Below are 25,820 nucleotides of genomic sequence, written 5' to 3'. Positions count from 1 at the left end.
GCCCTCCCCCCATCTTTCTGATGTCTGCGGTGTCTTCCAGTTTAAGTATTTCACTTACATATGCAGTGCTGTTGTATAACATCTCTTTTAAATGTGTAAATATAAATGCAAAAAAGGGAAAGTGATTATATTTCATGGAGAATCACCTATTTGGTGAAAAAAATCTCTACACAGGTACTGAAAATTACATTGCTTTTTCAAATATTAATATGCTTTCAGAAATTAGAAATTTGTTGTAGTTTGCTTTGTCCTACTCCTGATGAGTTAAGTTAATAATATTCACTAAGTGCAACTATTTTACTCTCTGCTTTCCCTCACTCCCACTAATTGACAGCTGGATGGGTCTGGTTTACAATGCCTTTTTATGGATTATTATGAATTCTTATAATGTAAAAGCTAATTTTTGTGATGACAAAGACTTTCCTGTAGGCTTTATTTGAGGGAGGCTCTTTTTTCTCTTACTATTGTAGCTGCCCGGGGCTGTTCCATTTTGACACGACCAACCTGTTGCTAATAATTACACCTTAATTCATATGAAGGGAAGAGAACCCAAGCATCATTTAATGTAGACTACTAGCTGTTACTCGGTTTCGGAAATTTTAGTAGCAATAAATACACATATGTTTTCTCAAGGTTATTTAACAGAAAATCTCTGGAGGCAATCTTGCTAAACGATTTTTATGTCAGAGGATTTTATGTATTTATCCTAGAAGAATATGTACTATTTACTTTTTTAATAAGTCCTGAGAAATGTCTTATTCCATATTATTTTTCTTCCTGGAGTTAAATTTGTTTTGTTTTTTTCCCCCTTCATTATCCCTTTGAAAGAGGTTTCATTGTCAACTTGAGATTTGCCATAACATATAGATGGGCTGATTTTCACAGCATTAGAGTTGCATGCAATTTTATAAACAAAATATATGCATAATGTAAGTGTTTAAACACTTAATCACTCTAAAAGGGGTGAAGCCTTGTTTGATGTTCTGCTACTTTAAGATTAAATTTTAAACACAAAAAATGAATTACAGGGCTCAGTCCTGCGTGGAGCAGGTGAGTGTTGCATATATTAGAACAGGTAAAAAGTGATGAGCGAGACCTAGGGAAAGGGAAATGGAGTCCTGCAAGTAGGGGAGTGGGTGCTTAGGGGGCTTGAGGATTACTACAGAATCTCTCAGTGGGGAAGAGCTAAACCTAGGACTTTCTGGTGAGCACTCCAGTCCTGAGACAACAAAACATGTAAGTATATAACTAACTGCAAGCATGTGGTTGCAACGGGAAAACTTACGCACACAAAGCTAAGCATGTGCTTAAGTGCCTTCTTAGACTGAGGTCTCAGCACCTTGCAGGACTGAGCCCTAGTGCTTGAAGTTACTTGCAGCCTGGCATAGCCCTTGCACTTGCCTTGGAGTATAATATGTCTGTGCAAGCTACTGTGCACGACGCAAGGATCGGGACCTAAGTGTTTGCCTCTATTTAGCTTTCTGTTATATTATTTTGTTATGGTTTACTGCTGATAGTAAGGTATCAAAGAATCAGAATACAAAACTATTAAAGTTTGATTCTGCAACTGAGCCCAGCCCCATAGGTCTCCAAATTTTGGAATAATATTAGTGTTAGACAGGCTGCCATCAGGTTCTGTAGTGAACTGCATATCTACCCAAATTTTCCTCTCCCATTAAAAATCCATCCTTCTTGTGGTGGCTCACCAAAGGATTTAGGTGTAAAGTGACCTAAAGCAGGTGATCTTAGCCAACCTTATTGTTCAGCTATTTGAAACAATGGCTCTTAAGCCAAAGATAGAACACATTGCCTGCATAATGATGGGTAACAAATAGAAAACTGTATGGTCACAGTTATTTGGCAAGTCTTTAAGTGACGTTAGTGATGGAAAACTCCTCCCTGAGGCCTGTACTACGTGGGGCAGCATGGGGATACGTCAGCTGTTCTTTCCTGCTTACTGTGCAAATAAAGCAATTTGGAGGATGTGAAAGATGTTGTGTGGTGATACCACCTCACCAATATACCACTGATACTCATCTGTGTCTCCAGTTTGTCAAATGTAGATTCTATGTTTCCTATGCCTTCAGAATATCTTGCTGAGACTGGGAACTGGATAAAAGTAAATGGACTCAAACTCAAGCCATACAAAGTGGAAGCATTACTAGTCAGTAGGGGAACACTTGTAAAAGAATGGATAGTGGTTCTCCACATGTCAAGGTTCCTCCCCGACTCTGAACTCTAGGGTACAGATGTGGGGACCTGCATGAAAAACCTCCTAAGCTTATCTTTACCAGCTTAGGTCAAAACTTCCCCAAGGTACAAAATATTACACCCGTTATCCTTGGACTGGCCGCTACCACCACCAAACTAATACTGGTTACTGGAGAAGAGCTGTTTGGACGCGTCCTTCCCCCCAAAATACTTCCCAAAACCTTGCACCCCACTTCCTGGACAAGGTTTGGTAAAAAGCCTCACCAATTTGCCTAGGTGACTACAGACCCAGACCCTTGGATCTTAAGAACAATGAACAATCCTCCCAACACTTGCACCCCCCCTTTCCTGGGAAATGTTGGATAAAAAGCCTCACCAATTTGCATAGGTGACCACAGACCCAAACCCTTGGATCTGAGAACAATGAAAAAGCATTCAGTGTTTTACAAGAAGACTTTTAATAAAAAATAGAAGTAAATAGAAATAAAGAAATCCCCCCTGTAAAATCAGGATGGTAGATATCTTACAGGGTAATTAGATTCAAAAACATAGAGAACCCCTCTAGGCAAAACCTTAAGTTACAAAAAAGATACACAGACAGAAATAGTTATTCTATTCAGCACAATTCTTTTCTCAGCCATTTAAAGAAATCATAATCTAACACATACCTAGCTAGATTACTTACTAAAAGTTCTAAGACTCCATTCCTGTTCTGTCCCTGGCCAAGACGACTACAGACAGACACAGACCCTTTGTTTCTCTCCCTCCTCCCAGCTTTTGAAAGTATCTTGTCTCCTCATTGGTCATTTTGGTCAGGTGCCAGCGAGGTTACCTTTAGCTTCTTAACCCTTTACAGGTGAGAGGAGCTTTCCCCTGGCCAGGAGGGATTTCAAAGGGGTTTACCCTTCCCTTTATATTTATGACACGCCCCCCAAATCTCAGCTAGGGTGAAACACTGGCTGGGATTTCTTCCTGGAGCTCTAGGAAAACAGAGTTAATACGACACATGCATCTCTAAATATTCTACCAAGTACATAAAGACTAACAATATTTTCCACATCTCAAGGACGATTTTAACCAGTTGATTCTGGGAAACTTTCACGGGAGAGTGCATCAGCCACTTTGTTAGAAGCTCCTGAGACGTGTTGGATGTCGAAATCAAAATCTTGGAGAGCTAAACTCCACCGAAGAAGTTTTTTGTTAGTTTCTTTGATGGTGTGAAGCCACTTTAGTGCAGCATGGTCGGTTTGCAGGTGGAAACGTCGTCCCCAAACATATGGGCGTAGCTTTTCCAGAGCGTAGACAATGGCATAACATTCTTTTTCAGTGACTGACCAGTTGCTTTCCCTCTCAGACAGTTTTTTGCTGAGAAACACTACAGGGTGGAATTCTTGATCAGGTCCTTTCTGCATTAAAACTGCTCCCACACCACGCTCGGATGCATCTGTGGTTACTAGGAACGGTTTGTCAAAGTCTGGGGCCCTTAGTACAGGGTCAGACATGAGTGTCGCTTTAAGCTTGTTAAAGGCCTTCTGACACTTTCCGGTCCACTGAACAGCATTTGGCTGTTTCTTTTTGGTTAGGTCTGTCAGTGGGGCAGCGATTTGGCTGTAGTGCGGTACAAATCGTCTGTAATAACCGGCCAAGCCTGAGAAGGATTGAACCTGTTTCTTTGACTTTGGGACAGGCCACTTTTGGATAGCATCCACTTTGGCCTGTAGGGGGCTGATAGTTCCTTGACCCACCTGGTGTCCAACGTAAGTCACTCTGTTTAGGCCTATTTGACACTTCTTAGCCTTAACAGTTAGTCCTGCCTCCCTTATGCGCTCAAGGACTTTTTGTAGATGTTCCAGGTGGTCTGCCCAGGAATCCGAAAATATGGCCACATCGTCAAGGTAGGCGACTGCATATTCTCCTAATCCCGCTAGGAGACCATCTACAAGTCTTTGGAAAGTGGCGGGTGCATTTCGCAGCCCGAAAGGGAGTACATTAAATTCATACAGCCCGAGATGTGTGATGAAGGCTGACCTTTCCTTGGCAGATTCATCTAGCGGTACCTGCCAGTACCCCTTGGTTAAGTCCAAGGTAGAGATGAACTGGGCCCGTCCCAGTTTCTCTAATAGTTCATCAGTGCGTGGCATTGGATAGTTGTCTGGGCGAGTTACAGCATTTAGCTTACGGTAGTCCACGCAAAAACGTATTTCCCCATCTGGTTTGGGAACTAGAACCACTGGAGATGCCCATGCACTTTCAGAGGGGCGGATTACACCCATCTGTAACATATCCTGGATCTCCCGTTCAATAGCAGTTTTAGCTTGAGGAGACACCTGGTAAGGTTGAACCCTAATTGGGTGAGCATTACCTGTGTCAATGGAGTGGTATGCCCATTCAGTCAGTCCTGGGGTGGCTGAGAACGTTGGCGCGTAGCTAGTGCACAGCTCCTGGATCTGCTGTCGCTGCATACGCCCAAGGGTCATGGAGAGGTTCACCTCTTCCACACCACCAGCACATTTCCCTTCGTAATAGACACCTTCAGGCCACTCAGCGTCGTCTCCTCCCTGGGCTGTAAACTGACAAACCTTTAATTCTCTGGAATAAAAGGGCTTTAGAGAATTAATATGATACACCTTAGGCTTTCGGTTGGAGGTGGGGAATGCTATGAGATAATTAACAGCTCCCAGGCGCTCCTGGACCACGAATGGCCCTTCCCACGATGCTTCCATTTTATGGGCCTGGAGCGCCTTTAAGACCATGACCTGGTCTCCTACTTTGAAGGAACACTCTCTGGCATGTTTATCATACCAGGCTTTTTGCTCTTTTTGAGCATCCTGTAAGTTTTCTCTAGCAAGGGCTAAAGAGGTTCGGAGGGTGTTTTGTAGGTTGGTTACAAAGTCCAGAATGTTAGTTCCTGGAGAAGGTGTAAATCCCTCCCATTGCTGCTTCACCAACTGCAATGGCCCCTTAACCTCACGGCCATATACAAGTTCAAATGGGGAAAACCCTAAACTGGGATGTGGTACAGCTCTGTAGGCAAAGAGCAACTGCTGCAATACTAGGTCCCAATCATTGGAGTGCTCATTTACGAATTTACGTATCATGGCCCCCAAAGTTCCATTAAACTTCTCCACCATGCCATTTGTTTGATGATGGTAAGGAGTGGCAACCAAGTGATTTACCCCATGAGCTTCCCAAAGGTTTTTCATAGTTCCTGCCAGGAAATTAGTCCCTGCATCTGTGAGGATGTCGGAGGGCCAACCTACCCTGGCAAAAATGTCTGCTAGTGCCTGGCACACACTTTTAGCCCTGGTGTTGCTTAGAGCTACTGCTTCCGGCCATCGGGTGGCAAAATCCATGAAAGTCAGTATGTACTGCTTTCCTCTGGGTGTCTTTTTCGGAAAAGGACCCAGAATATCCACAGCTACTCGCTGAAATGGAACTTCAATGATGGGGAGTGGCTGGAGAGGAGCTTTGACCTGGTCTTGGGGTTTTCCCACTCTTTGGCACACCTCACAAGACTGGACATAGGTAGAAACATCCTTGCCCATTCCCTCCCAGTGGAATGACCCCCCCAAACGGTCTTTGGTCCTGTTCACCCCAGCATGGCCACTAGGGTGATCATGGGCTAAGCTCAAGAGCTTGGCCCGGTATTTAGTTGGAACTACCAACTGTCTCTGAGGATGCCAGTCTTCCTGGTGTCCCCCAGAAAGAGTTTCCTTGTATAAAAGTCCTCTTTCTACAACAAACCTGGATCGATTAGAAGAGCTGAGAGGCGGTGGGTTGCTCCGTGCCGCCGTCCACGCTCTCTGGAGGCTTTCATCTGCTTCCTGTTCGGTCTGGAACTGTTCCCTTGATGCTGGAGACATCAGTTCCTCATTGGATTGGGGACATAGGCTTGGTCCCTCTGGAAGCGATATAGGGGATGGAGCTGTTTCTGTTGACTGTGAACCGCTCTCCGCTGGTGCACTATGTTGGGATTCAGGCTCCGGCTGAGCCTCTTGTGTAGGGTTATCGGCTGCTGCCAGTTCAGGTTCGGTGGGGCCCTCTGGCGTTGAGGTTGCAAGTACTGGATTCAGTGCTGGCACGGGGTCTGGTGTTGGTTGTTTGGCTGGTTCCGGTTCTGGGACTGGTTCCGTCTGGGTCTCTGGGACTGGATCCACTACTGCTGTTGCAGACATTGGCCTGGGGTCCGGGTCCATCACCTCTGACCGGGCCCTGATAGAAGTTTCCGGAACAGAGCTAGGCCTCACGGCTTGTTTAGCCTGGCTGCGGGTGACCGTTCCCACCCTCTTGGCCTGCTTCACGTGATTGGCCAAGTCTTCCCCCAACAGCATGGGGATGGGATAATCATCATAGACTGCAAAAGTCCACATTCCTGACCAGCCCTTGTACTGGACAGGCAACTTGGCTGTAGGCAAATTGAAAGAGTTGGACTTGAAGGGTTGAATCGTCACTTGGATCTCTGGGTTGATTAAATTGGGGTCCACTAAGGAAGCATGGATAGCTGACACTTGTGCTCCGGTGTCCCTCCACGCGGTGACCTTCTTCCCGCCCACACTCACAGTTTCCCTCCGCTCCAAGGGTATCTGGGAGGTATCTGGGCCTGTGGACCTCTGGTGTGATTCCGGTGCAATGAACTGTAATCTGTTGGGGTTCTTGGGGCAGTTGGCCTTTACATGCCCCAGCTTGTTACATTTAAAACATCGTCCAGCTGACGGGTCACCGGGGCGAGGTGGGTTGCTGGAGAACGGGGTGGTGGGACGATAAGGGGTCTGGAGGGTTCTTTGGGAGGTAGGTGGGGCTTTGGGCGGCCCCCGGTAATAGGGTGTGGTCTGGGGTGGTCCCTTCTGGTCTCCGCTCCAACTGCGACCAGTTTTCTTCTTCTCTGCCACCTCCACCCATCTGGCTCCAATCTCTCCTGCCTCGATTACAGTTTTGGGTTTCCCATCTAGGATGTATCTTTCTATTTCCTCAGGAACACCCTCTAAGAATTGTTCCATTTGCATTAGGAAGGGCAAATTTACTGGAGATTCAACACTTGCTCCTGATATCCAGGCATCCCAATGTTTCACAATGTGGTAGGCATGTCGGGTAAATGACATGTCTGGTTTCCACCTTAGGGCTCGGAACCTCCGACGAGACTGCTCGGGTGTTATCCCCATTCTGACTCTCGCCTTGGATTTGAACAGTTCATACTTGTTCATATGTTCTTTAGGCATTTCAGCTGCCACCTCAGCTAAGGGTCCACTGAGCTGCGGCCTCAGCTCTACCATGTATTGGTCAGTAGAGATGTTGTACCCAAGGCAGGCCCTTTCGAAGTTTTCTAAGAAGGCCTCAGTATCATCACCTGCCTTGTAGGTGGGGAACTTTCTGGGATGGGAAGTGGTACCTGGAGAAGGATTGCTAGGGTTTGTTGGTATATTCTGCTGGGCCTTTATCCTCTCCACATGCTTCCTTGCCTCCATTTCCCTCTTGTGGGCAGCCTCCTGTACCTCCTTCTCCAGCCGCATGAGTTCTATCTGTCTTTCATGTTCCCTTTGTTTTTCCTCAGCCTGAAATTTGGCTAATTCCAGCTGTAGTCGAGCCGAGGATTTGGCCATTCTAACCTCTCTGTTTTTAACTAACTTTACACCCGAGGTTTAGAAATAAACAAACAAAACTTGGCTGTAAAATTTTGCTGTGCTGGAATAGAATACCTATTCTCTGATAGTGATTGTCAGCCTACAGAAAAAGACAATTCCCTTGTCTCTGCTCTGGGCCCAAATTAAAGCAAAAAACCTCCAACTACTTGGAAACCTGCTTACCCAGCCCAAAGAAAAAAAAAATTTCTTTTCAAACCTGTGCTCCTTGTAAAACAAAAAAAAATCAAAATCCTAAAAAAAAACCTGCCACTTTTGTCTCCAGGCAAATGGGTAGAGCACACACCCCCTATTTACTTTTAGGAAGAAAAGAAAAAAAAAAAAACCTCTGGGTTGGAAGACTGTGAATTTCCCTGCAGGAGTTAAGTACCCTGCCTCCAGGCAAAGAAAACCTGCAATTCACAAGATAATCCCCTTTTGTCTCTGCTTGGCCACAAAGCAGAGAGAAACCAAGCTGCTTTCAGTTTCAAAGCTGCTTTCTGGACTTCCTAAAAATTCCTTTTTAAAATCTGTATTTCTAGTTCAAAAAATCTCAACTGGATCTCAAAATGATTTCAGGTTAATCCCACCACTGTGCCACCATGTCACGGTTCCTCCCCCACTCTGAACTCTAGGGTACAGATGTGGGGACCTGCATGAAAAACCTCCTAAGCTTATCTTTACCAGCTTAGGTCAAAACTTCCCCAAGGTACAAAATATTACCCCCGTTATCCTTGGACTGTCCGCTACCACCACCAAACTAATACTGGTTACTGGGGAAGAGCTGTTTGGACGCGTCCTTCCCCCCAAAATACTTCCCAAAACCTTGCACCCCACTTCCTGGACAAGGTTTGGTAAAAAGCCTCACCAATTTGCCTAGGTGACTACAGACCCAGACCCTTGGATCTTAAGAACAATGAACAATCCTCCCAACACTTGCACCCCCCCTTTCCTGGGAAATGTTGGATAAAAAGCCTCACCAATTTGCATAGGTGACCACAGACCCAAACCCTTGGATCTGAGAACAATGAAAAAGCATTCAGTGTTTTACAAGAGACTTTTAATAAAAAAACAGAAGTAAATAGAAATAAAGAAATCCCCCCTGTAAAATCAGGATGGTAGATATCTTACAGGGTAATTAGATTCAAAAACATAGAGAACCCCTCTAGGCAAAACCTTAAGTTACAAAAAAGATACACAGACAGAAATAGTTATTCTATTCAGCACAATTCTTTTCTCAGCCATTTAAAGAAATCATAATCTAACACATACCTAGCTAGATTACTTACTAAAAGTTCTAAGACTCCATTCCTGTTCTGTCCCCAGCCAAGACGACTACAGACAGACACAGACCCTTTGTTTCTCCCCCTCCTCCCAGCTTTTGAAAGTATCTCGTCTCCTCATTGGTCATTTTGGTCAGGTGCCAGCGAGGTTACCTTTAGCTTCTTAACCCTTTACAGGTGAGAGGAGCTTTCCCCTGGCCAGGAGGGATTTCAAAGGGGTTTACCCTTCCCTTTATATTTATGACAGCCACTCTCTTCTTATAATTAGACCCCTGGACGGATTGTATCTGCATCTGATCTGCAATCCGTAAAAGTGATCCGCGGATATAAAGTGAATATCTGCGGATTTGCAGGGCTCTACTTATAATATACCGGAAGCTTTCTTTGATTTTTTTCAAAATGTTGTTACATCATATCTGATTCTTAGTTCCTAAGTACCTAATTTTGAACGTAAGGAGACTGTGTATTAACATATCAGTAGCTTCAGACAATATCTACATATAAAAAAAAAAGTTCTCCTTTTCCATGTATTGATTATATTAGCAACATATTTAATGAAAATGAAATCCATACACGATTCTTAAAGATAAAATAGTTTACAAAAAAAATACATTGAATATAAACATTAGGTTAAATTCACTTTGGTATGAAACTGGACCATTATTTTAAATATGACCTAGATAGAAGTAGAGATAATATATTTAGTGTGAATGGCTCCCAGTGACTGGCATCAAGAACAAGCAAATCACTCACCTGTTAAAAGAACACCCTTGTACTAGGACATTAAAGAGGTATTGTAGGCATGTTCTTTGGAGTGTCCATGCTCATACTGGCATTTGTCTGAGGTCAGGTCTGTACTATATCAGCATAAGTATGGGCTGTGAAAAGTCCACACACCTGAGCAACGTAGTTATACCAACCTAACCCCATGTGTAGACAGTGCTATGTCGACAGGAGAGCTTCTCCCATCAACACAGCTATCGCCTTTTGGGGAGGTGGATTAACTACGCCGATGGGAAAAGCTCTGCCATCAGCGTTGGGGCGTCTTCACTAAAGTGCTACACCAGCGCAGCTGCACCCCTGTAGTGCTCTACGTGAAGACAAGCCCTAAGTTCCACATATGTTAATAAAGCTAAGTGAAGTTGATTGGTTTTATCCAGAAGAGGAGATCAGCACAGAATACTTAGCACTGACTAATTTTTTGAACGCAAACTTTATATGGCAAATTTTAGACCAGTGACCATCTTTGGATCATGTGTACACAGTGCTTGGGGAAAACATATCCCTATTGCTCCAGTGAGCTTACAATCTTGTCAATAAAGATGGCAAGACAGTTATACAAAGCGATCCGGATTGCTTCTTAAGCTGGACTCATTTGAACAGCATGCACTTTACACAGCCAAATGCGAGGTCACTCATCTAAGAGCAAAAAAGCTGGTGGACTGTGGAGTAAGTGTCTTATCTTATGCCCAGCTCTGCCTTTAATCCCTTTTATGGCTTTGTACTCACTGTTTTACTTTGCGAGAGTTTCAACTAAAGCTCTCTATATCCACAAATACTGTGTACTGGTAGGTGGGGGTGGGAGTGGATTCCTTGGTGGTAGTGAATATTGTGATTCTGAACCATATGAAATTTCAGCTTAAGTAAGAGGAACAGATAAACCAACCCACTGGTGAAACATTACTTCTTCTGAAAACCGAGTTAATCTAAACCTTTTATTTAGTTATTTGAGTTGTTTTTAACAAGACAGCTCACGCATCTAATTAAGTTTCTGCATTAAACAATGTGCAAAAGAAAATATGCTTTGACATTACATTTATCTTTGGAATTTGATGTACTTCCCTCATTAATTTTTAGCCTAAAACCCATGGGCCTCATTACTGCATCACTGATTCACTTTTCGTACATTGTTTTTTTCCCTGAAATTTACTCATTTACTTTTCTTTCCAGTGGTATTTAGTAGATGAGTAATATCAGGAGATATAACTGACAGCACATTTCATAACTAGTCTAAGCCCATGTCTGCATCAAGTACATTAAAGATTCATTTATATTTTATATGAAGATAGTATCTGACCTCTTTCGAGATATGTGCAAATTCCTCTATTATTCACCCTTGATAATACCTTTCCAAGGAAAGAATTGACTGGGGAAGCACCAGCATCTGTCATTCAAAATTCTAGGGTTTGGAGGTTGAGGAATTTTTCTCCCTGCCCTCTGACCAATGCGTGCTCAGAACAAAATAGGAGTTGGTATTTTACAAGATACACAAAGCTTTCCTTGACCATGTATCACAGGGGTGGACCCTGCCCTTTATCAGTCCAAAATGTATTGCATCATACAGGCTATTTTCTCAAAACCTTATGGTTAATTATACATGAGCTAAAGCAAGATGTGTGCTTAGCCATCAGAAAAAGAGTATTAGCTACAGCCTCTTCCATTGAGCTCAATCTTTAGCTACAATGTCGGAAGAAACACACTGAAGCTGAGTCTAACTTTAAGGAAAAGTACTCCAAATATTTTAGATATTTGATCCAGGTAATTGATTACCAGGAAAGCTGGACATTCCTGAAGGCCAGTGGTTTTAACGATTATATATGATAAGAAAACAAAAGAAATATTTCTATATTTTGGATTAAAAAAAGACTTTGCTCTATTATTTGACTAGAAACGAGAAGTATAATTACTGTTTAATTCCCATATTTTACCTAGGTTAATTTTACATTCTATTAATTTGCATAAACTAATTGTTGTATGCATAGCAGTTTGTTGGGTAAAGGAAGCCCAGCTAAATGTTTCATTCATTAAGAAAAATGTTCCAGTGCTACTGTGTGCAATAATCTTTAGCCCATGTTGTGGGTTATGTACACAGTAAAATATTCTATAAAAATAATTGCCCTGATCTATTGAGAAATTCTTCTAAAATGAAGCAGAACAACTCTCAGAAGTGAACAGGAATGTTATAGCATGCAAATGCAGGCATCAGGACACACAGCTCAGTGTTGAAAGTAAATATAGATTTAGGTACTGGATGATAAAAATAACCCATTGCCAGCTCAGTAGCTGGTGCATTCACTCTTTAGATCAGAAGCTTATCATCCTGTGATGAGATTTGACCTTCCACCAAGTGTTGAGGCCAAAACTGACATCTATAGAGACTGCTACATTTGCGGTAAGTAGTATTCTTTGAGGACGGTAATCATCAGAACTTCTCAAATAGTTTTTAAAATGGGTTTACAAAAATTAGGGCTTTTGAGTTTCAGTAACACAGCAGGAGCATGATGCAGAGTTAGGACAAGTTAGGATGGCAGAATTAGTAAATATTTAGGATACTTTAAACCTTTTCCTTTCTAGGCCACTTGAATCAGAATTTGCCTGACACACCACTACTAGACTGCTTTTGGAAAAGTATTATTTAACCGGAATTCATTCAAGAGGATTCTATAGGAGTCTTTCTAAACAGCCACACAATTGACTTTGGTACTGATTATCTGAACCATTCCATAGCAGGATATAATTCTCTACTTCTACCGCATCCTTCACCTCATTATGTCAGTTACACTCATCCAGTAAGGGAACAGAACCAACGTTTTGTAATCACAGTCAGAAATAATGGTGAAGACACTCTGTGCCAACATGAGAGCACTCTCCTGCCAATATAATGCCAGTGTGGACAGCACAAAACTTGCATTGCTCTGAGCGATGTAAGTTATATTGATTTAGGCTGTAGTGTAGAGCTGCCCTGAGACTGTCAAATTTAGCACTCTTAAGCACAGACTTAACTGCTTTCCTAAACTGGAGCTGCAGGGAGCCCAGAAATCTGGTTAATACTCCCCTTTGTGTTCTTTACAATACACCTAAAGTAGCATGGCCTGCTGATGCTACATTTCACACTGAAATGTGTGAAGTGGATTCTGCTTAGTGCATACTGAGCATAAGTGTTTGCCTGTATCCAGTCCTTCCAACATGAATACTAAACATTGCTTTATAAAATACTTTGAGATAAAGCTCCCTGAAATCATTGTTTTAAAATCCAAAGTATGCAATATGAACATACAAAGGATATGAACCATTTCTTCTCAAAATTAACATTCCTGAAAATCAATAGAAAGCCTTAGCAAAGATTCCATGATGCTTTTTGACCTTGAATTAAAAGTTGTGGTGATAAACTCTGGTAATGGAATTGTCTATATTTGATTACTTGGCATCTGATGAAAACATTGCTGTAAGAATAAAGAATAAAAGAAAAACAAAACCGATTCTATTCCAGGCTAGATCTGCACTGATGTAAAAGTAAAAGATAATAAACCAGATGAGAGCTTCATTTAGCTTTCCAGAATGACATTAGAAATTAAGTGTCAAATTCATTAGAACTGAATATATTATTTGCATATGATGTATGGGTACAGTAATCAGGAAACTGTGCAAGGCACTTTTACAAATAAAACATATGCCATTGAAATTCATTAAAACTTTTCATCCCCCTACACAGAAGTAGGTACTTCTCCATTAGGTACCCAAGGGATATGTGCTGTGAAAAAAAGCAGCATCAGCAGAAAAAGGGATGTGACTGCTTCAGTGCACTAGATGTGGGAACCTATATTTAGTAACAAATGTAGGAAAATGGACAAAAATGGCTTTGCCTAAGTTAAGGCTGCTCCAGGCAAATGTACATGCTGTCAAGTTGCACAGATTGCCAGTCTGTTGCTCAAATGAGTAATGATATAGTGACATTTTATATTCTAGGAATATAAACCTGACACTTTAAATGGCCACCTTAACTGAGGGGTCAGAGAAATCAGTCAGAACTTATAAAGAAAACTTCACCTTCATCTCATTACCCTCCATCTCTTTAGCTTCACATGCCATCCACATAGCTTCAAATCATTCTATATCTACCAGTCACACTTCATCTTTTTGCACTAGATCTCATTCAAAACAGTCTCCTTCAGGGTAGTACTGAAATTGCTTACTGCTTTCAAGCATCATTGGCATATATTAGACATGAGGTAAAATTCTGGCCTCATTGAAGTCAAAGGGAATTTTACCCATGACTTCAATAAGCCCAGGATTTCACCCCAAACTAGACCAACCTTAGTCAACTATTTAAAACTTTCTTACAAAGGATAGAATAATTGATTGTTTTCTCATTTAGTGGCTACTGACTCACAACACCCATATATCTCATTTAAAGGACATGTCTTTGCTATCTTCTCCATAAAGGGAGTCGTCTTCCATATCTGTCTTGAGCTCCTTAGGCCAAAAGAGAGCTCAGATCTTGCTTTATTTCTGTGAATGCCTTACTATTTTTTAGTTTCCCAATACGAGGAATTTTGTGAACTCCAGAGATCTCATAAAAACAACGAGGAGTACGGAGGCACCTTAAAGACTAACAGATTTAGGTATGTAGGTGCCTAAGATGCAGATAGGGCCTCACAAGATATTCAAAGCACCTAAGCAGGTTACGTGCCTAACTCCTATTGATATATTGTAGTTGCCCATTAAGAGAAGGAATGCTGTCTGATAGCTGGTCCTTTAGCATCTCTCTGCCTCCATTTACCAATTTGCTAAATAGGTATATTAATACCTAAATAAGAAGTAGTCTCAGGCTTAAGACACCTTGTCATAAATATAAAGAGAAGGCTCACCACCTTTAAATCCCTCCTGGCCAGAGGAAAAACCCTTTCACCTGTAAAGGATTAAGAAGCTAAAATAAACTTGCTGACACCTGACCAAAATGACCAATGAGGAGACAAGATACTTTCAAAGCTGGAAGAGGGGTGGGAAACAAAGGGTTCTGTCTGTGTGTATGATGCTTTTGCCAGGACCAGAGCAGGAATGCAGGTCAGAACTCCTGTAAAGAGTTAGTAAGCAATCTAGTTAGATATGCGTTAGATTCTGTTTTGTTTAAATGGCTGATAAAATAAGTTGTGCTGAATGGAATGTGTATTCCTGTTTTTGTATCTTTTTGTAACTTAAGGTTTAGCCTAGAGGGATTCTTTAGGTTTTAAATCTGATTACCCTGTAAGGTATTTTCCATCCTGATTTTACAGAGGTGATTCTTTTACTTTTTCTTTAATTAAAATTCTTCTTTTAAGAACCTGATTGCTTTTTCATTGTTCTTAAGATCCAAGGGTTTGGGTCTGTGTTCACCGATGCAAACTGGTGAGGAGTTTTATCAAGCCTTCCCCAGGAAAGGGGGAGTAGTGCTTGGGGGGATATTTGGGGGGAGGGGGGCAGACGTTTCCAAGTGGGCATTTTCCCTGTTCTTTGTGTAACACTTTGGTGGTGGCAGCTTTTAACCTAAGCTGGTAAGAATAAGCTTAGGGGTCTTTCATGCAGGTCCCCACATCTGTACCCTAGAGTTCAGAGTGGGGAAGGAACCTTGACACACCTTGAGAAGCTTGGATGAAAGATGCTATGTAAAATAAAGAATATATAGCTATAGAGAATAGATTAATATATTTATCAATATCTGCCACTGTAATAAGTATCTAAGCAATATACTTACTATAGTAGATAGTTATGTTGTCCCTCTCTGGTGCTTGCTAATCAGAGTGGCTTCTCCCCTTTCCTTCCATGAGCTGGGTCCTGGGTTCTTTATTGAGATGCCTTGTGCCTCCACTCAAGGGGATTCCTCTCTGTGCCTGGGACACAAAGGTTTCTGTCACTTGAGAAATGGCTAATAATGCTACCCTTAACAAGGAATAGGACCCTGTACACAAAAAATACAATAATACAAAGCCCAACAAATAATGTGCCACACCTCAAAACAACAGTATAACAAATGGGGACTTTATGGGAGGCAGGGAACAGTGGATCCAGGTAAGTAAAGGGTTATGGTCAACTAATATATTCATAATACAATAAATTCCCCACTTTCCACCATTCACAACTGTATCATAAATGCCAGCTCTCTCCCTGGCACCTTCCCAAGCAGAGGAAATGTGTAGAATGAGTCTGAAGAGGAGTGTAGAGCACTGCAAACATTAGCCAGCTTGAAGACAACAAAAGAGGCCCTCTCACAGTATTTTCACCTGAGTGGGGCAGGTTGCCTGGCTCCCTGGTCCAGAGTTCTGGGGAGGTCTCAGCTGGGTCTATAGCCAACAGGGGGTTGATCCCTGACGGCATTTCTCACAACTCCTGACTTCAAAATAAAAGTTCCAAAAACTTAAACTAAACTGAGTCCCTTTGTCTGTGAGTCAGGCTATCCCCTCACACCAAAGGATTGAGCAGTCCTGGCTCCTCATTGGCCCAGCAAACTGTCTGTACAAATCACCCCATCACAAGCCCCACTACTTTCAGAGTAACAGCCGTGTTAGTCTGTATTCGCAAAAAGAAAAGGAGGACTCGTGGCACCTTAGAGACTAACCAATTTATTTGAGCATGAGCTTTCGTGAGCTACAGCTCACTTCCTCAGATGCATATCGTGGAAACTGCAGCAGGCTTTATATATACACAGAGAATATGAAACAATACCTCCTCCCACCCCCACTACTGGCTTTTACAGGGGTTTACCATCTATTCTGTTCCTGCTACAGACTCTAAGCAGGCTGGTAAATGGTCTACAAAACTATGGAGCCACTATTGCACTCCATAGGCAAGGTCCTGTCAAGACTCAGTCCAGTGTTTCAGGAGCTGACAAACTCCAAAGGGGGTTACAGATAGAATAATAGATGCAAAAGTAGAACTTCAAAAGAGTGGAATCTGAGAGTGGTGTCTACAATTATCACATTGTCTCTTCCTCAGGTGCTGGACACCCGTGGCTCGTTGGCAATGCTTTTGGTTGCTATGCAGGAAACTCTTCTTGTCACAGCCAGCATTATAATATGCACTCCTCAACCAAATGCTTTGATGACAAGTCTAAGTTGTACGCCACGTGAGCAGGTGAAATTCTGATTAGCTGAATGATAGTTGTCTATCCAGTTCTATCTGCACTTGTGTATTTTGTTCTGTGTTTTAAAGACAATTAAGCAAAACCAAAAATCTATAGAAAAGAAACTACATATTTACATGGAACCAAAAGTTCATAGCATAAGGAAGTGGGCAGGAGGGGGGGGTAAGGTCACAGGACTGCTGGGGAAAAACCAATCATAGGTAAAAACACTCAGAGTTGGAGCTTCCCACTTTTTAAACAAACATATGTCGTACTTCTCCACTCCTGGGAATATTCTGTAACGGCTGATATCTTCATTTTAATCTCTGAAGTGCGCTAAAAATGTAAGCTATTATTGTTACAAGTAGCACTTAAAGGCTCCAACTGATATCAAAGCCCCATTGTGCTGGGCACTGTACAAACCTCTTGTCTACATGGGGGAAATTACCAGTATAATTCTACCATTACAGTTATACTGATATAACGTCCCACATGGACGTACTTATTCCAGAATACGAGAGCCTTTTTCCAGTTTAGCCTATGTTGCTGTAGCAGTAGAATTATACCAGTATAGTTATGTTGGTAAATTTCCTCATGTAGACAAGCCCTTGGCAAAAGACAGTCCCTACCCTGAATGTCTTACTTCCTTTTTCCCTCTCTTTATTTGTCTTGTCTAATTATATCAGCTCAGTTTTACAGATGGAGAACTGAGGCTCAGAGATATTAAGTAACTAGGCCTAAGTTTACACAGAAAGTCTGTGGCAGAGCTAGAGACTTAACCCAACTTTCCTGAGAACCAATCAAGGACCTTAACCATGAGATCACTTTTTCCTCTCATGTCTCAGTGATGGCAAAAACAGACACCAGTTCTGAAATGATTTCCCCTGAAGTGGCAACCCATGTATGACATATATTGGGCATAAGAACTTACTGTGTTGCATGTCTGAAAAACCTACTCAAACATATTCCTTCCATTTCTAATGAAAGTGCCACCAAAGGATTTGCCAGATTGTTGATAATGCTTCATGAGAACCATAAGTGATAAAGCCAATGTAAAAACTGTACATTTACATAAATGGGAGGAGATTGATGTTTTATGTGTTCAGATACTAAAAGTATGCAGAATGTTCTCCCAGTACAATATTTATTCCTGTTAGACTCATAGGGCACAGTGTGTGCTACAACCATATTTACATAGAAAAGATTTTTATGGAAACACATCTAATTAAAAATAAATTAACAGCTTTCAGAATATGAAAGAAATGCAAAATGATAGCCCTTATGAAAGTGACCCTAGTAATACACCATATGATGGAAACATAGCCCCTTTCACGTTGGGGGGTGGGGAATCTTTTCAGTAAGAGTTTTGGGAATAAGGCTGGAAATTATTGTTCCAGTCCTGCAAGGTACAGAGTGCCCTCATTTCCCATTGCAGGCAATGGGAGTCCTGCCAGGAGAAAGGACTTGAGAGTTTGGATGAATCAGAGCTGAAGGCATCAATATTTTACAGGACTGTGCCCACAATCACAAAAATAATGAGCTTATTGCCATCCCTTTCACCAGAGATATATCTAATGGGAAGGTGGCCAAAGATGCTATTGATTTGCTATTATTTATAGATTAGTTTATTATAGACTATGCACCAGCTATTTAATTATGGTAACTAAGAACTCAGTTCCCTCTCCTAGTACAAATGGCTTAACATCTGGAATGTAAAGGTCAAGGAATCAAAGAAATATTTTTATGTTTAACCCAAGATGAATATGAGGACTACTTAAATCCATGGACACCAATTTATCCTTACTTTCAAATATCAGGAGGTATTGATCGCCTCATGTTTTCTTCCTTTTTTTCCCCCATTTAGCTTATTCCCTCCTAACTATACTCACCCCTACTGCCCCCAAAAATAATCGTGGAACGAACACGCTTTTCACCGCCATCATTGTTCACTCTGCCTGAGTGTTCTACACCATTACTTACTGTTTATGTTTTGCCTATTTCGATTGTAAGCTCTTCAGGGCAGGGACAATCTACTACTGTCAAGGTTCCTTCCCCACTCTGAATTCTAGGGTACAGATGTGGGGACCTGCATGAAAACCTCCTAGGCTTACTTTTACCAGCTTATGTTAAAACTTCCCCAAGGTACAAATTAATTTTACCCTTTGCCCTTGGATTTCCATTGCCACCACCAAACTTTATCTGGGTTTACTGGGAAATGTAGTTTGGACACGTCTTCCCCCCCCAAAATCCTCCCAACCCTTGCACCCCACTTCCTGGGGAAGGTTTAGTAAAAATCCTCACCAATTTGCATAGGTGACCACAGACCCAAACCCTTGGATCTTAGAACAATGAAAAAGCATTCAGTTTTCTACAAGAAGACTTTTAATAGAAGTAAAGGAATCACCCCTGTAAAATCAGGATGGTAGATACCTTACAGGGTAATTAGATTCAAAACATAGAGAATCCCTCTAGGCAAAACCTTAAATTACAAAAAAAACACACAGGAATAGGAATAGTCATTCTATTCAGCACAGCTCTTTTCTCAGCCATTTAAAGAAATCATAATCTAACACATACCTAGCTAGATTACTTACTAAAAGTTCTAAGACTCCGTTCCTGTTCTGTCCCCAGCAAAAAAAAAAAAAGCATACAGACAGACACAGACCCTTTGTTTTTCTCCCTCCTCCCAGCTTTTGAAAGTATCTTGTCTCCTCATTGGTCATTTTGGTCAGGTGCCAGCGAGGTTACCTTTAGCTTCTTAACCCTTTACAGGTGAGAGGATTTTTCCTCTGGCCAGGAGGGATTTTAAAGGGGTTTACCCTTCCCTTTATATTTATGACAACTACTCTGTGTTTGTACCATGCTAGCATAATGGCCTCACTCTTGGCTGCCCCTCAGGCGTTACCAAAAACATAAATAAGTAAAAAAAAGCCTGAAGTGCCTTCTATGGAGCATAACTAAGAGTATTGCTTTCCCAGCTTCACATAGTCTGCCCATGTTTGTTTTACTTTCTCCACTACTTTATTTAATATCTTTTCCTCCATCTTGCTCTTTTGGTTTGCCCAACCCCTCTACACTCTCTTGATGTCATCTCTAATTAGCTCTTAATTCCTTCTGTCAATAAAAACATAGGTCCTTATGGAAAACAGGCACAATAGAAGACAGTAAGGGCCTAAGCTGATCTCATTGGATCCAAAAGTAAAAGGATCAAGCACTTGCATGGTAAATTGGAGTGGAGGGTGGGCTGTTTTGAAAATATCTCCATTAGAGCTTTTATCAAATTAACAGTTCATCCCCAATACATGGAGATACATTCCTTGTTTGTTTTGTTCTAAATAGCTGAAAACATTTTTTTTTAAATTTCATTCTTTAATAAGCAAAATCTTTGTAAATTAGTAATTAGAAGAATAATTTAGGGAAACACATTTTTCTCGATTGGCTTGTTCTTCTGATTGCCTTTTACAGTGTGATGAACAAATATTAAAACATGCTTCCTGGCAGGCAGTTACTATAACTGGAGTAGGGCTTTTTAAATAGAAATCTAGCCTTGATCATTGAATATTTAACAAATTGAAAACACTGCTTATTCTTTTATTAAAAATCAGACAAATGCATTCTTTGATAATCAGTTTAAAGAGAAGGAAAAGTTAAATACTAATTTCTATCCATGTCTGAATACTGCCATCTGAAATACAAATGTGTTGAACACCAGCGACATCCATGGACTACCTTTGCACTAAATGATTCAGGACATAGTACTGAAATTGGAAAAAGCTACAGGCCAGAAGTTCTCACTTCGGGAAAAGTGAAAGCTTTGAAACATATGTAATTGTTAATTATATAAATAACTATATTCCATTTCTTTGGAGCATGTTATTCCCAAACTACATGTCAATATAATACATTACTATGTACAACACATGGATTTCAAAGTCATCAACATGTTGTACTGTAAGAGCTCTGAGATCCTACTATTAACTCTGTTATATTTCAGAGATGCACGAAGAATAGTCTTGTCCAGAATAATGGTGTTTGAACCTACACAGGTCTTCCACAAAGCTGGGCAAAATTTTTCAATCCAAACATTTTTCAGTGAAAGATACAGATTTGGTGACACCAAAGCATTTTGCAAATTTGTGTCAGTTTTCCCGAATTGTTAAACTTGAAAAGCAAAAAGTATTCTGAAAGAAAAATCAACAGTTTCCTTTTGACACTTTCAAAACAATATTTTAATTTTTCTGGTCAAAAAGATTTTTTTTTTGCTTACAAATTTCCTTTAATTTTACATTTGAAAATACAATCTAAAAAAAAACCTTGTCATTGAACCATAACATTTTGTTAAACACAAAGAGTTTGAGATTTTGTTTTGCGAATTTGAGGGGGGCGAGGGAGGTTCAATTTGAAAAAAAAATTCAAAATTTGCTTTTTATCTCATTGAAAATTATTTTTCTTCAACTTTCTAAAATTGCCAACAAACTGAAAAATCCATGATTTGCCCAGCATCTTAGAATTCAGACAGGTCCACGATATGCCACTTAAATCCTGTTGCAATACTATGCAAGAAAGTTTCACGGGGAGTGGCTGTGAATCACTACATGGTCCAGAGGGGGTTTCATGCTAGCTCGAAGTATGTGGGCTCAGGGTGTGGACTGGGGTTATAAGAGGGCAATGGAAATATAGATTCAGTGGTCTAAAACTCCCACATAGCAGACAGAGGAAGAACAACTGCTATTCTCAACCATAGGCTCCATGACAGGGCCAAACTGCAACCCTGTCATGTTGCCTATGAGTTGAGGGTGACATAAATTAGAACACTGATGTTTAGTTCCATAGACAATCTGACTGCCATTGCTTTACTCAGGAAGGGCAAATTTCACCTAGAATGAATTTAATGCTCGTGAAATTTAGCAAAGTGCCAGCCTTGGACATAAAACTCATTAACTTATGCATGCACAGAGCAGAAACATAGCACAGGCAGGCAGCAGTGCAAGTTTTGCCAGGCTGCCCCACCAGTGAGCCTCAACCCATTCATGGAGAAACCCTCCCTGGGGCAAGGAGATCTGTACCCATTCCTTAGATAAAACAGGAATTTAAGGCTCTAGGACTGTCACAAGCACTGAATTCACCCATAAAACTGTTATAAAACTGAAGTTAGTGAGGCTTAACAAATGTTCACATTTGAGATGGATCGGAAGTTCAGAACCTGCACAACTTTCAAATCCACAATGCTAGAGTGGGTTCAAATTCAGGCAAACAAGTTTTCCCATCCATAGCGAGAACCCAGATGTTCATTAATATTCAGTGAGTGTTCACTGAACTCAACAAGTACCTTCTGTATTTTAATGAGTTCTGCATTGGCTCCTGTGGAGCAAAATATATTGGATGCAGGTGGTGGGCATGTGCCATACTTTTAAGCAAACATCAATGTAACTAGGAAAAAAAATAGGAAGGTGAATAACAAGTAAAATAGATTAATGAAAATAAGCTCTTCCAGATGGTTACTGTGTGAAAACAAGAGGCCAGGGCTGGAAAGGAAATGGGGGTGGGATGTTGTGTATGTTATTTATTAGAATTTCTTTACGGGGGCAGGGGACGGTGGAAAGTGACAGGAAGATGAATATAGAATTGAGTAAATCATTTTAACAGGGAGTTTGGCAAACTGGGAGAAAAAGACAGAATACTGGAGAACAACAGCTAACCAGTTTTTGTGATTAGTAAAAAGATTAGATCTAAGTTTATCAGTTTTCTCCAGGGTCAGTTCTCTTTGGAAGACTGACATATAGTGCACTAGATAAGTATAGGCAGAGCTGGTAGCATGAACGCTTGAGATTGCAAGCATAATGTTCTTTTAACATAGTCTTTTATGTGTAGTAATGTGTATATAGTACAAGTAAGCCAAATACAAGAAACAAATCCTTAGTAGACAAATAATCTGAGTGAGATGTTCAGAACTAGATTGGTTTTGTACAGTCAATCATCAGTGCACATGGTGAACATTTTCTTTTAAGAAAATAAGTACAAAATCAGACACCTAAATCCATGGCTTTGACTTCAGTGGGAGCTGTAGGTGATCTGAAAATCAGGCCCTTTTCTTCTAATAGCTAATATTTAGGCATAGGTGTCTGATTCAGTACACTCAGTTTGGGGGAATTATGCTGGATTAACGCTAGTGTAAATAAAAGTAGAATGTGATTGCCTGTCTATTTAATTAACTAAAAATGTGAACTAGAGAGTAGTAGAGAGATCGAACACTCATTAGTAAGGAGCCCAAAGAAAGGGAATCAGTAACTAATCCCTGCTCTGCCACCAACTTACTGTTTGTCCTTAGGCACTTCATTTAACCTCTTTGTGCCTCTATTCCCTCAAATGTTAACTGGGGGCAGTAATACTCACCTAGCTCACAAAGGCATTAGTTAATGCTTGTAAAGTACTTTGAAGATACAAGTGCTAAGTATTGCTGTTTCATGTTGCTTTTCTTTATATTTAAATTAATGTAGCTGCTTCCCATGTCCTGACACAGACAAACCTATGGTGAAGGGTAATGATCATCAGAGTTAGGGTTTATGGATTTGTCCACTTGCAGCACAGCCAGCTGCAAGTTCCAGCAATTGCTACGCAATGCAAGATCTATCTAACAATGCTTTAGTAGCTAATTGTTGAAAGAACAATATCTGCACAGCCATAAAGACCCAGTTTGCTAGAAGCAGTAAAAATAAATATCTCTGGGTCTTGATCACACCCAGGCAAAGATATCTGATTCCTTACTGATAGAAGTAGCCCAGGGAGAATGAACAACTTATATTGTCAGGCATACATACATACATATTGCCACAAGACACATTGGTTGTAAAATTCAATTGTAAACTGCAAGGACAAAACACAGGTTTGTAAAATATAGAATTTACTGTACAATAGGAAACAGACTGAACAATCTCTCAACCAATGTGCTTTAACCTGCAGCGTATTTGGAAGATCATAACTCCCATGGCTGAAGAAATTGGACCATTCAAGGCAGCCACTTGCACCAAGGGACTATGCCCAGCTCTATATGATGCTGATCAGTCACCATCTAGGCTGAGGTAAATCCTTCCCACGCACCACAGGCTAAACGCTGTGATGGGTTGGATCACAGAAACCCCCTTGGGGCTGCCAACTGATGTACCAAGACTACTTATGCCCCTGTTTTCCCTGCCAGCTTGGGACTCCAGAACCCTGACTGGCTGTGCCAGCCACGATTGCTGGCTACAAACACAGACCCAGGTCCGAACCACATCCCACAAATTGCAGGGTTAACTGAAAGCAATTTAGGAAGCGTTCCTGCCTCTGACACTCAGATGCCCAACTCCCAGTGGGGTCCAATCTCCAAATAAATCTGTTTTATCCTGTATAAAGCTTATACAGGGTAAACTCATAAATTGTTCATCCTCTATAACACTGATAGAGAAATATGGACAGCTGTTTCAACTCCCACCCCCGCCCCAGGTATTAATACATACTCTGGGTTAAATAATAAGTAAAAGGTGATTTTATTAAATACAGAAAGTAGGATTTAAGTGGTTCCAAGTAGTAACAGACAGAACAAAGTAAATTACCAAGCAAAATAAAATAGAACATGCAAGTCTATGCCTAATACAGTAAGAAAACTGAATACAGATAAAACCTCACCCTCAGAGGTGTTTCACTAAGCTTCCTTTTACAGACTAGTCTTCTTCTAGTCTGGATCCAGCAATCACTCACACCCCCTGTAGTAACTGTCCTTTGTCCCAGTTTCTTTCAGATATCCTTTGGGGTGGAGAGGCTATCGCTTGAGCCAGCTGAAGACAAAATGGAGGGGTCTCCCAGGGGTTTAAATAGACTTTCTTTTGTGGGTGGACACCCTTCCCTCCCCCTGTGTAGAATCCAGCTACAAAATAGTTTTGGAGTAACATGGGCAAGTCACATATCCATGCATGACTGAGTTCCTTACCAGCCAAGCCACATTCCTGGGAAAGCTCAGATGTGGATTGGCATCTCCAAGTTAATTGTTGGCTTAAGGGCTTCTTGATTGGGCACTTACTGAGAATAGTCTTTTCTCAGGAAGCTGACCAAGTGCTTCACTGAAGCTATTTAAAATTAAACAAGTATACAGCCAATATTCATTACTTCGAGTACAAAAATGACACATTCAAATAAGATAAATATATTCAGTAGATCATAACCTTTGCAGAGATATGTTACATGGCATATGTAGCATAAAACATATTCCAGTTATGTCATATATATATTCATAAGCATATTCCCATAAAGCATTACGGGGTGCAACATCACAAACATTATAAGCATTCAGCAGCATATTCATTCATCACAGTCCATTACTAGTTTTTCTGAAGATCAAGTTCGACCAATTTATGGTATCCTTACACCAACACATTGGAACATACTCTCTTGTCCCCTCAATATGTACAACTGCATTGAGTCTACTGGAGTTATATTGGCGTAAGTGACATTGGTCTAGGCAGAATTTAGCCTATTATCTCTGGGAGAGGGAAATAAGCAACTTTGTTTTTTTGAGCGCTGGTGGAGAGTGCTTGCTATGGGAGCGGCAATGGGAGAGGTAAATACCAAAAAGGACAGTAAACAAAAGTGGGGACATACTGCACTATGAGTTTTTAAACAGAACGTCCGGTGGATTTTTGCTCGTTTGGGTGTAGACTGGGATTCATTACTCATTCTTAATGCTAGAGTCAATTATAACAGAGTACAACTCGTATCTTCCACAAATAGTCAGAAAGTGATACCAATAGGGAGGAATTTATTCCATCACAGACAACCAGATCTAGGTTGTTAAAGTCACAC

At 41.1% G+C, this 25,820-nt stretch overlaps 1 long non-coding RNA gene across 1 annotated transcript in view; it reads right to left on the bottom strand.

Moving 5' to 3' along the window:
• LOC140914935 (uncharacterized) overlaps positions 1-24,971 on the bottom strand; it is a 91,693-nt gene extending 66,722 nt beyond the window's left edge. The window contains exons 1-2 of the long non-coding RNA XR_012160038.1: positions 24,651-24,971; positions 15,621-15,756 (exon numbers count right to left, since the gene is read on the bottom strand). This is a non-coding gene — a long non-coding RNA (uncharacterized lncRNA). The remainder of the gene's footprint in view (positions 1-15,620; positions 15,757-24,650) is intronic.
• Positions 24,972-25,820: the final 849 nt, after the last annotated feature.

This window comes from Lepidochelys kempii, chromosome 7 (genome assembly GCF_965140265.1).
Source record: "Lepidochelys kempii isolate rLepKem1 chromosome 7, rLepKem1.hap2, whole genome shotgun sequence".
NCBI lineage: Eukaryota > Metazoa > Chordata > Testudines > Cheloniidae > Lepidochelys > Lepidochelys kempii.
This window is presented reverse-complemented; position numbering and strand designations above follow the sequence as displayed.